Source organism: Manis pentadactyla, chromosome 14, assembly GCF_030020395.1.
Source record: "Manis pentadactyla isolate mManPen7 chromosome 14, mManPen7.hap1, whole genome shotgun sequence".
NCBI lineage: Eukaryota > Metazoa > Chordata > Mammalia > Pholidota > Manidae > Manis > Manis pentadactyla.
In genome coordinates, this window is record NC_080032.1 from 4222356 (window position 1) to 4230867 (window position 8512).

The 8512-nt window shown below is 55.3% G+C and overlaps 1 protein-coding gene across 1 annotated transcript in view; it reads right to left on the bottom strand.

Moving 5' to 3' along the window:
* LOC130680727 (RIMS-binding protein 3C-like) overlaps positions 1-8512 on the bottom strand; it is a 245384-nt gene that overhangs the window by 192894 nt on the left and 43978 nt on the right. The gene's annotated exons all lie outside the window — the stretch shown is intronic.

Consider the following 8512-nt stretch of genomic DNA (forward strand, 5'->3'; position numbering starts at 1 on the left):
ATGAAATTCATTTATATGAAATAATACGTGCTGACAAGTCATCTCCTGGGAGCACAGAGCTGGCCCTGTGGGTAGCATTGTGCCTCCGCAGCCCGGCAGGGTCCCTTTCACCTTCAGGTCAGCCTGTGTGCTCCTCAAGACCCCTGCCCACACCGGGCAGGCATCTGGATCCCATTTTACAGATGGAGAAATCGAGGCCCAGTGATGACAGGTGCACCTTCCCTCCCCTCTGCCCCACACTCACCTGGGCTTGGGGGAGAGGCTGGAAGCCAGCACGGAGCCACGATGGGTGGTGACATTGGCCCAGCCCCCGTGTGCCCCAGGAGGAGGGGATGGACCTTCTGGGGCTGCGCTCCGGGCAGGGCATCCACGGAGCAGCCTGTCCCGCCGCAGTTGTGTGGGGCCGGGACGGCCTCTGCGGGGAGAACCCAGCACCGGCTTGCCTGAAGGCTGAGCTGCTTCCCCTCAGCCCTGGAGGTGGGTGACGCTAGTCCCGGAACAGCCCCTCCTGGCTCCGGTGCCTCCGGGCCCGCTGAGAACTGCCCAGCATGGCCAAGGCCACAGCCTCTTTGCTGGCCCACAGCCCTGCCCAAAGCACCAGCCTTCCTCCCTCCCAGGCCAGCTGGCCCATGTCTGCCCTTCCTCCAGGCTCAGGTTCAAGGCCCTCCTCTCCGTGGCCTCCCTCCACCAGGCTGGGTTAGGGGCCACCTCCTCTGAGACATCTGCTTCCCAGACATCCATCAGGGTCACGCTGGACAGACTCTATGTGTCCCACCAAAGGCCACACAGAGCAGGGGGGAGGGCACTGCCCACCGGACGACCACCTTGCAGGACTCCAGAGGTTTTAGTGTTTTGATACTTTCCAAATGACAGTTGATTATAAACTACCTAGTATGTGTAGGCTGCCCTTTCCCCAATGTTTATGAATATTCAGGATTTATGAAATTTGTTAATTTATGAAAATGTTCAACCATATACAAAAGCTGAGAGAATTTTAAAGTGAACCTCCAGCAACCCAGGTCCCACTGTTCGCTTGCTGCCAGCACAGCCACCCAGCAGTCCCTCTGAAGGAAGCGCCAGGGTCAGTTCCTGGCTGGTGGCCGGCTTGTGGCCCCCTCTGCCCTCCTCTGTGGCTGAATATAGTAATTTCATATTTATTGCCTAGTCTTGTGAGAACATCTATATGATGCTAGAAGCTCAATACATGTCTGATAAGAGAAAGAACAATTATAAAAACTATGTCATGCGGGCCCTCTTTATTTGTATTTGAAGTTTTCATTTTGCCCAATAATAGAAAAAAGATTTAAGTAAACTATGACATATCAAATATTGGAGGAGTTTGCTGAAAACAACTCTGTGGTAAAAAAAGGTTAGGTAGTTTTAAGCAACAAACACAAACATCACATTAACTTAAGTAATATAATCTAAAATCTTTTGCTTGGCATTCAAAGTCCTCCGATACCCGGGCCCTGCCTGCCTCCCCAGACTCTTCTTGCCACTTCCCTGCTGCAGCCAAAGTGAACCCATCTCAGTCTCTTAAACGAATCATGTAGTTCGTGCCTCGGTGCTTCCATACGCGGTTTCCTGCCCGGGGACGGCCTTCCCTCCAGACCCTCGACCCCCTCCTTCCCGAGGGCGCGGCGTCTGCGGCCCCGCCCGCCCAGCTCCCCACGCTCCTGCCGGGGACCTGCTGTTCCTGCTGAACGCGCAGTTTCCTGCGACGGACCAGTTGCCTCTTAAGATCAGATGACAGGATGTCTAGTTTGTCCCTTTTGTGCATCTAGAGGGTTTTAAAGGCTTTTTTCCTGCTTGACATTTGTTGCTTGTGTCGTAAGAAAAAAAGATATTTGTAATTGGAAGGAGGAAAGCTCGACAGCCACCGCACGTGACAGCGCCCGGCCAAGGACCCGCGCAGCCCGCCTGGTTTCCCGGCCGGAGCGCCGCTCGCAGGGCGCCGTGCGGACCTGACCGAGGCCCGCCCTGCGCGCCCCGCGGGGGGACCAGGGCGCTCCTGCAGCCAGGCTCCCTCTGGACGGAGGCACCCCCCTCTGGTCAAAGCCCCTGCTCCGGGCGGGGTCTCGTCTCCGCCCTCCTCGCCGGCTGGGGAAGGCGGACACCGTGCCCCCATCCTACGGGGCCTCCCTGGGTCACAGCCCCCCCCGGGGAGACAGCTAATTCTGGGTTTTCTTTGCTGCATCAAGCCAGGCGACCCTGCGTGTCCACGGTGGCCCCCCTGCCCCCGCCCCGCTGCTCCTCCTCCGGCCCCTCCCCCACGCGGAGGTCCCGCCCAGGGCCCGAGGTCTCTGCGGGCGAGGTCCGGATGCCGTCTGGACGGGCTCCCCCTGCCCCGCAACTCCCTGCTCCGCCTGCCCACCAGGAGGTCGGCAGCACCGCTGCTGCCCCCACACTGCCCCCACGCTGGCCCCACGCTGCCCCCTCTGCTCCAGCCGTTATCCTGACTCCTCGTGTCTTCTCACCCTTTCTCCAGTTTGTCCCTGGTCCTGGGGCCCTTCCATGGCAAATTACTGCCCTACCTGTCTGTCGCTTTTCTTCTGCGCCTGTAAATGGGATGTCATCTACCTTGTCAACGCTGTCAAAAGAGTAAATGAGCCGGTACTTGCAAAGCGCTCAGAACGGTGCTGGTACACAGCGAGTGACACCCAAGTGTTTGCTCCGGAAGTTTGAACACAGAACAAACTCTGACTTCTGAGCACCGTCAGTGCCATTACTCTGGACTAGATCGTTCCAAAATTTCCTAAGTAGTTGGCCTGCTCCCCACAGCGGCCAGAGGGACCCGCACTCAGGGGCAAAAGCCCACACCCCCCCGCGGACGCCCAGGCCCAGCACGCGTGCACCGTTCCCTCCTGGGAACCTACCTCCTGCCGCTCCGCAGTCCGCCCGCCCCCTCGCCCGCCCGCCCCAGTGCCTTTGAGACTGCTCCTCTCTGCCAGCCCGTCCCTCGCGCCCTTCGGGCTTCATCCAAAGCCCCGCTGCTCAGCAAAGCCTTTCCTGGCGACTCCGTCCCAAACTGCAACTCCCTCTGGCAGCGCGGCTTTCCCGTGCCCGCCCCAGATGCGTTCCCTACCGTCTGTACCGTCTCCACCGCTGGAACAGGAGCTTGACTAGGTCAGAGCCTGGCACATATTTACGTGTCTGATGGACACGTGGACAGCCTTTTTCCACTGCGGAGATGTGGCATCTTGCCCCAAACCATAGACCATGATCGGAAGAGCGGGGATTCAGACGCTGGCAGGTGTGGCCCAAAGCCACGCTCTTCCTCTGACCCACAGCCAGCCCCTTGCTGTCTGCCAGAACCTCCCACTGCTCCCATGCCCTCCCTCTGCCCCGCACAGGGACACGCTTGGACGCGGGTGCCCGAGCCACCTGTCCTGCCTGGCTGGGTCACTATCACTGCAGCCCAAGAGGCAGAGGCTGGTGGACGGCTACCTCCCGCTGCTCCTGACCGCTGGGTCCGCTCGGCAGACAGGCTGTGTAGGACACAGGAAGGTGAGATCTCAAGGGGTCTGCTGACAGACCACTGGTGAGAGCCGGGAAGAGGAGACAGAGCTGCCCACTTCCTGGGAGGCACACCAAGTCCTGGAGAACAAGGCGCCCAGCATCTCCCACCACCTGAGGAAGCCACCACCTCAATCCTCATGGCTACTGCAGGCTTCTGATGGCCACAACCAACCGTGCCACGCACCTGTGCTGTGGCCGTGGCAACCGTGCACTATGGCAGTGACAGGGAACCCGTGCAAGTGGCCAGAGCAGGGTGCGGCCCCTGTGGGAGGTGTGCCCGACTGCAGGACGTGTGACCCCAGCAGGCGCTGAGAGCAGAGAGCGTCTGCACCCCAAGGAACAAGGCTGTGAACAGGGCTAAGAGCACAGGGGTCCCCGCCCCGAGGAAGGAAGAGGCTGAGGACGGGGCCTGCCCTGGGCGAGGATGCGGGCAGGGGCTGCACACGGCATGTGGGTCCCCATTAGGGGCTGAGCTGTCCCCCTGAGTTATTGGGGACCTTGCCCCAGCACCTCAGAATGTGACTGTATGTGGAGATGGGGCTTCCACAGAGGTGATGGGGTTAAAATGGGGTTGTCGGGTGGCCCTAAGCCAATCGGACAGGGGTCCTTATAAGCGGTCAGGACACAGTGGGATGGCCAGGTGAGGACACAGCCTGGTGACGGTCTGCAAGCCAAGCACAGGGGAAACCACCCCCGGTGACATCCTGGTTCTGGGCCTCCGCCCTGCAGACTCTTGGAGGTGGGTCTGCACTAAGGCCTAGGGCCTGGGGCGCCTCGTTTCTGCCTCCCCAGCCAACTCACGCCCGCTTCCTTCTCCCTGAGGATGGTCCAGGCAGGGCCATGGGGGGCACCTGGGGGGCAGGGCCCATAAGGAGGCAACCGTGGAGGGAGCCCCTTTGCCTTGGGGCCCAGCCTGGCTCCTTGATGCGGCTCCTGGGCCCTTGGAGACCCAGCAGGGGACAGGGCACCTCTCCTGCCGCCTCCCACCTCTAGGCTGCAGGGAAGCTGCTTTGGTTCTTGCAGCCCTTCCCCTGCCGCTGTGTACACGGTCCTCCGCACCCCCACTGCCGTCTCCAGGCGCTGTTCTCCGAGCGTCTGAGGGCGGCCTGGAGCCCCCTGGGGACTGCCCCGTCACCGCGCTGCTGTCCTCTGCCCCGTGAGCCCGGGCAGCACACCCACTCCCCCCAGGGCACGAGCGCGGCTGCGGAGGACTCCTTCCCTATGGCCGCCCGTGCGTGGCGGTTATTGTCTCCTCCACGGGGCTCACGGGCCGGGAGGGCAGAGACCACGTTTATGCGCCGGTTCTCTCCCTCAACAAGGTAGATCTCTGTTCAGGCCCACAGCCTGCGGTGCTGTTCCGGCTGCCCGCGCCAGCTCACACCCCCTTCCCCTCTCCCTGAGGGAAGCACATGGTCCCCTGTCCTGGGCTCCTGAGGTGAGGTGGACACATACCCTCCTTCACATAGATGCCAACAGTAGTGTCCTGTTGCTGCTGGCCCTTATCTTACACCAGGGACACCTGGAGGCAGCAGTTGGCTTTGTTACCCACGGCCAGAAAGTTGGGCTGAACATAAAGTAGGCTAACAGCAAAAGTGTTCGGAGCTGCCGTTTCCTGACTTCACTGGTCAGCGGCATCAGGAGAGCAGCGTGGGTGGAGGGGGCCCAGTGGGTGCTCCTCCCAGGCCAAGCGCCTGGGGCGGGGGCTTTCTTACAGCTGGGCAGTGACTCCTAAGGCTCCAGCTTGTCTGCCTCCTACACTGTCAGGGGCCCCCCAGGCAGGCTAGCCTCCTGCACTGATGTCCACACCTAACTAGCACCTTGACCTTCCTAAGAATCAGACCCTTTCTCTCTGCCTGTCTGGTCTCTATAGCAGGGAGGCCATCTTTCAGTTGGTTGGAAGAACAGTGGTCTACAGCATACAGCCACCTGGTTTCCCAGAAGCCTATGCATGCAGCCCTCAGCCTGACTGCCCTCCCCAGTCAGCTGCTTGGTGACCACCCCCTTTAGTGCAGGAAGGCCAAGGCTGGCCAGGCTAGGTGGGTGGACAGCACAGGCTGGGTCTCACATGTGTCTACATGTCCTCATCCTGGGAAGGTGGTGCCAGTGTGCCCAGTAGCTGTCAGATGACCCACAGAGGCAGGGTTGGCATCTCAGAATCACCAAGTGACACTCTGCAGCTGAGACCTTTCAATGACATGCCTCGACTCTACGAGGCTTTGGGAAGGAGCCAGCCAACAGCTTCCTCTAAATTTGCTGTCCAACTTAGCAAACATCCTCGTATAAAGTCCTATAGGAACCATTTTTTGAAATATTTAGCTTTGGGGATACTTCCTTATGCATGAAGATGGAAAACAGCCATTAGTTCACTCTCCTTTGAGCCCTATTTTCTCTTTCCCTCTCTATTTTGGACACCAGGACAGGCAGAGCCACTGTGATGCTCAATCACAATTTTTGGCCCCATGGCAGCACAGTTTTGTCCCTCTGCTGGCTCCTTTTTTTGGCCCAAATATTCTCCACTGTTTAGAATTCCTTCATTGCCATCTGCCTTAAATGGCTTTGGGAAGAGGCATGCCTGAAACAAAACTTTATGAGAGGAAATAGCACCTACCACTCAAAGCCTGTCACTGATCTACCCAGGGATTACTCCCCGACCCAGCCCTGACTGAAGCTCAGTCTGCAGAATTTCACCTCACCTTTCATCCTCCTCTGGACTGTTCTTCAAGTCCCTGGCGATAAGAAGCTCCAGGAGAGTTTGGCGTAAGGTCCTCACCTTCGCCTCTCTGTCAGACGTTGCTCAGGCTGGCTCAGCACAGGTGAAAGTGAAGCCTCACCTCCCTCCATCCCACCACGCAAGCGTGAATGCAAGAAACTCACATCTTAGGGAACCACTGCATCGGCTCCAAGCAGCTTTTCAGGGCCTCATTCTTAAATATGAGACCCTGCCAAGGTCATCCAACATTTGAGGATAGCCTTCAAAATTATTTTAAAAAGATAAAAATAAACCAAAATTTGGGATCTAAAAGGGAGCTAGATACAATGCAAGGAGAGGAAAATGTCAAAAAATTTAAATTTCCTCAGGAAGAAATTATATCCATGAACAGAGAACAAAATGCAATAATCAAGGAACAAAGAAAATTAAAAATAATTGCGGAGACATTTTAAAAGTCAGTAAGAGTTTACTACAGGGAATGAGTCTCTAGAGTGAAACCAACCCATCAAGTGCCCAGCCTAGTGAACAGACAAACCATCTAAAATAAAGAGATGGCATTAAAAGCTTCCAGAGAGGAAACTGGGCCACATACAAAGGGAAACTGGACTTCTCATCACATTGGAAGCTAGAAGCCAATGGAGCAATACCTTCAAAGTTGAGCAGAAAATTTTTTATCCAACCTACAATTCAATACCCAGCCAAACTATCAGTTCTGTGTAGCTTAAAGGCATTTTCATTCAAAAACATTCAAAGTCTCAAGAAACCTATTTCCCATGTGTTCTTCCTCAGGATGTACTGAAGGAAAACATGCTACCAAAGCATGTTTCCCATGAAAAGACATGGGATCCAGAAAGCAAGGCTTCCAAGACGAGACAAAAATGCAGAAGAACTCCCATCCAATCTGTGCAGGGTAACAGCAGCTCCAGAAGGAAGTTCCCTGGGGAAAAAATAGCAGAACAGATAGTGTCTGATTCTGTGAAACATTGTACTAGGAGGCATTTCAGAGTTAAAGGGCAAAGGAAGAGACACACACCAAACCAAGCAATTGAAAAAATAAGGTAAACTAATCTCAAGAAAAACAAGTTGTACCAAAAATACCCAGTACACTCTTGGCTCAACTATAAACAAACTTACATAATAATAAGTATGGATCAGCCAACTGCACGTTGCACCAGTTTTTATAAATGAAGTTAAATGGGACATAGTCATGCCCATCTGCTTACATCATCGATGTGATACTTTGACAGCTGAACCGAGTAGACACACAGAGACTGTATGGTCCACAAAGCCTAAAATATTTACTGTTTGGATACTTTACAGAAAAAGTTTGCCAACTCCTATGTGGGAGAATATAAGGGAAGGGGAAGAAGGTATAAATGAACTAAAATCTTCATCTTTTAAGTCTAGACTCTAAAAAACGTTGAATTAAGATAGTAAAATACTACTATCTAAAAATGTAGAGATAAAAATGCCAGAAAAAAGTGCTAAAAATCAAGTGTTTGCCTGCATAATGTGCAGTGGGGTTGGGGAAATAGAAAACTAGTTTTAAGCCTTTATAAGAACCATTTGATTACACTATATTCAAGTATTTCTTTGATACAACAACAAGAATTTTAAAGCAACTAAATGACACTTACCATGATTTAGAGCAGCAGCACCCAAATTCTTCTGGAGGCCTGGGATCATGGGTTCACCTGCTGCTTCTCTGGAGCCACTTGGGCATCCACAGTCTGCGTCAAGGGGTCCAGGCTGGTGCCATCCCTACTCCTCCTCCTGGGTCTTTACTCGTCCTGGGATTCCCACATGGTGGCTGGGACAGTTCCCTGGGTACCAGATCTATGGTCCCAGCCCCTAGAATCTAGGATTACCTTCCTCCCCACCACCTCTGCCTCGACCTCAAGGCCAAACAGGAAGCAGCAGGAGGGAGCAGTGGGCAGGAGAGCCCCAACCCAACTCTGCCGCTCCAGTGGGTGGTACCAGGGACCCATTGGATGAGACCTGACCTTGCTTCTTCCATGCCACCAGGTTAACACCCCTGTCTACACACCCACTCTTCCTAAACTGCCTCAGCCAACTCAGGCCAGCCCTGCCCGATGCTGACCCCAGTCTGGTTTCCTGGCTGTGTCCAACCCCAGACACATGCACACACCGCCAAGGGAAGTCCCAGCCCCATCTGAGACCTGCTCTTAGGACGGTGTGAGCAGAGACCCATCCCAGCTCCCATCCCCTAGACCTTGGAAGCTCTGGACAAGAAGGAAAGCAGTTTGTCATTTAGGAAGAGAG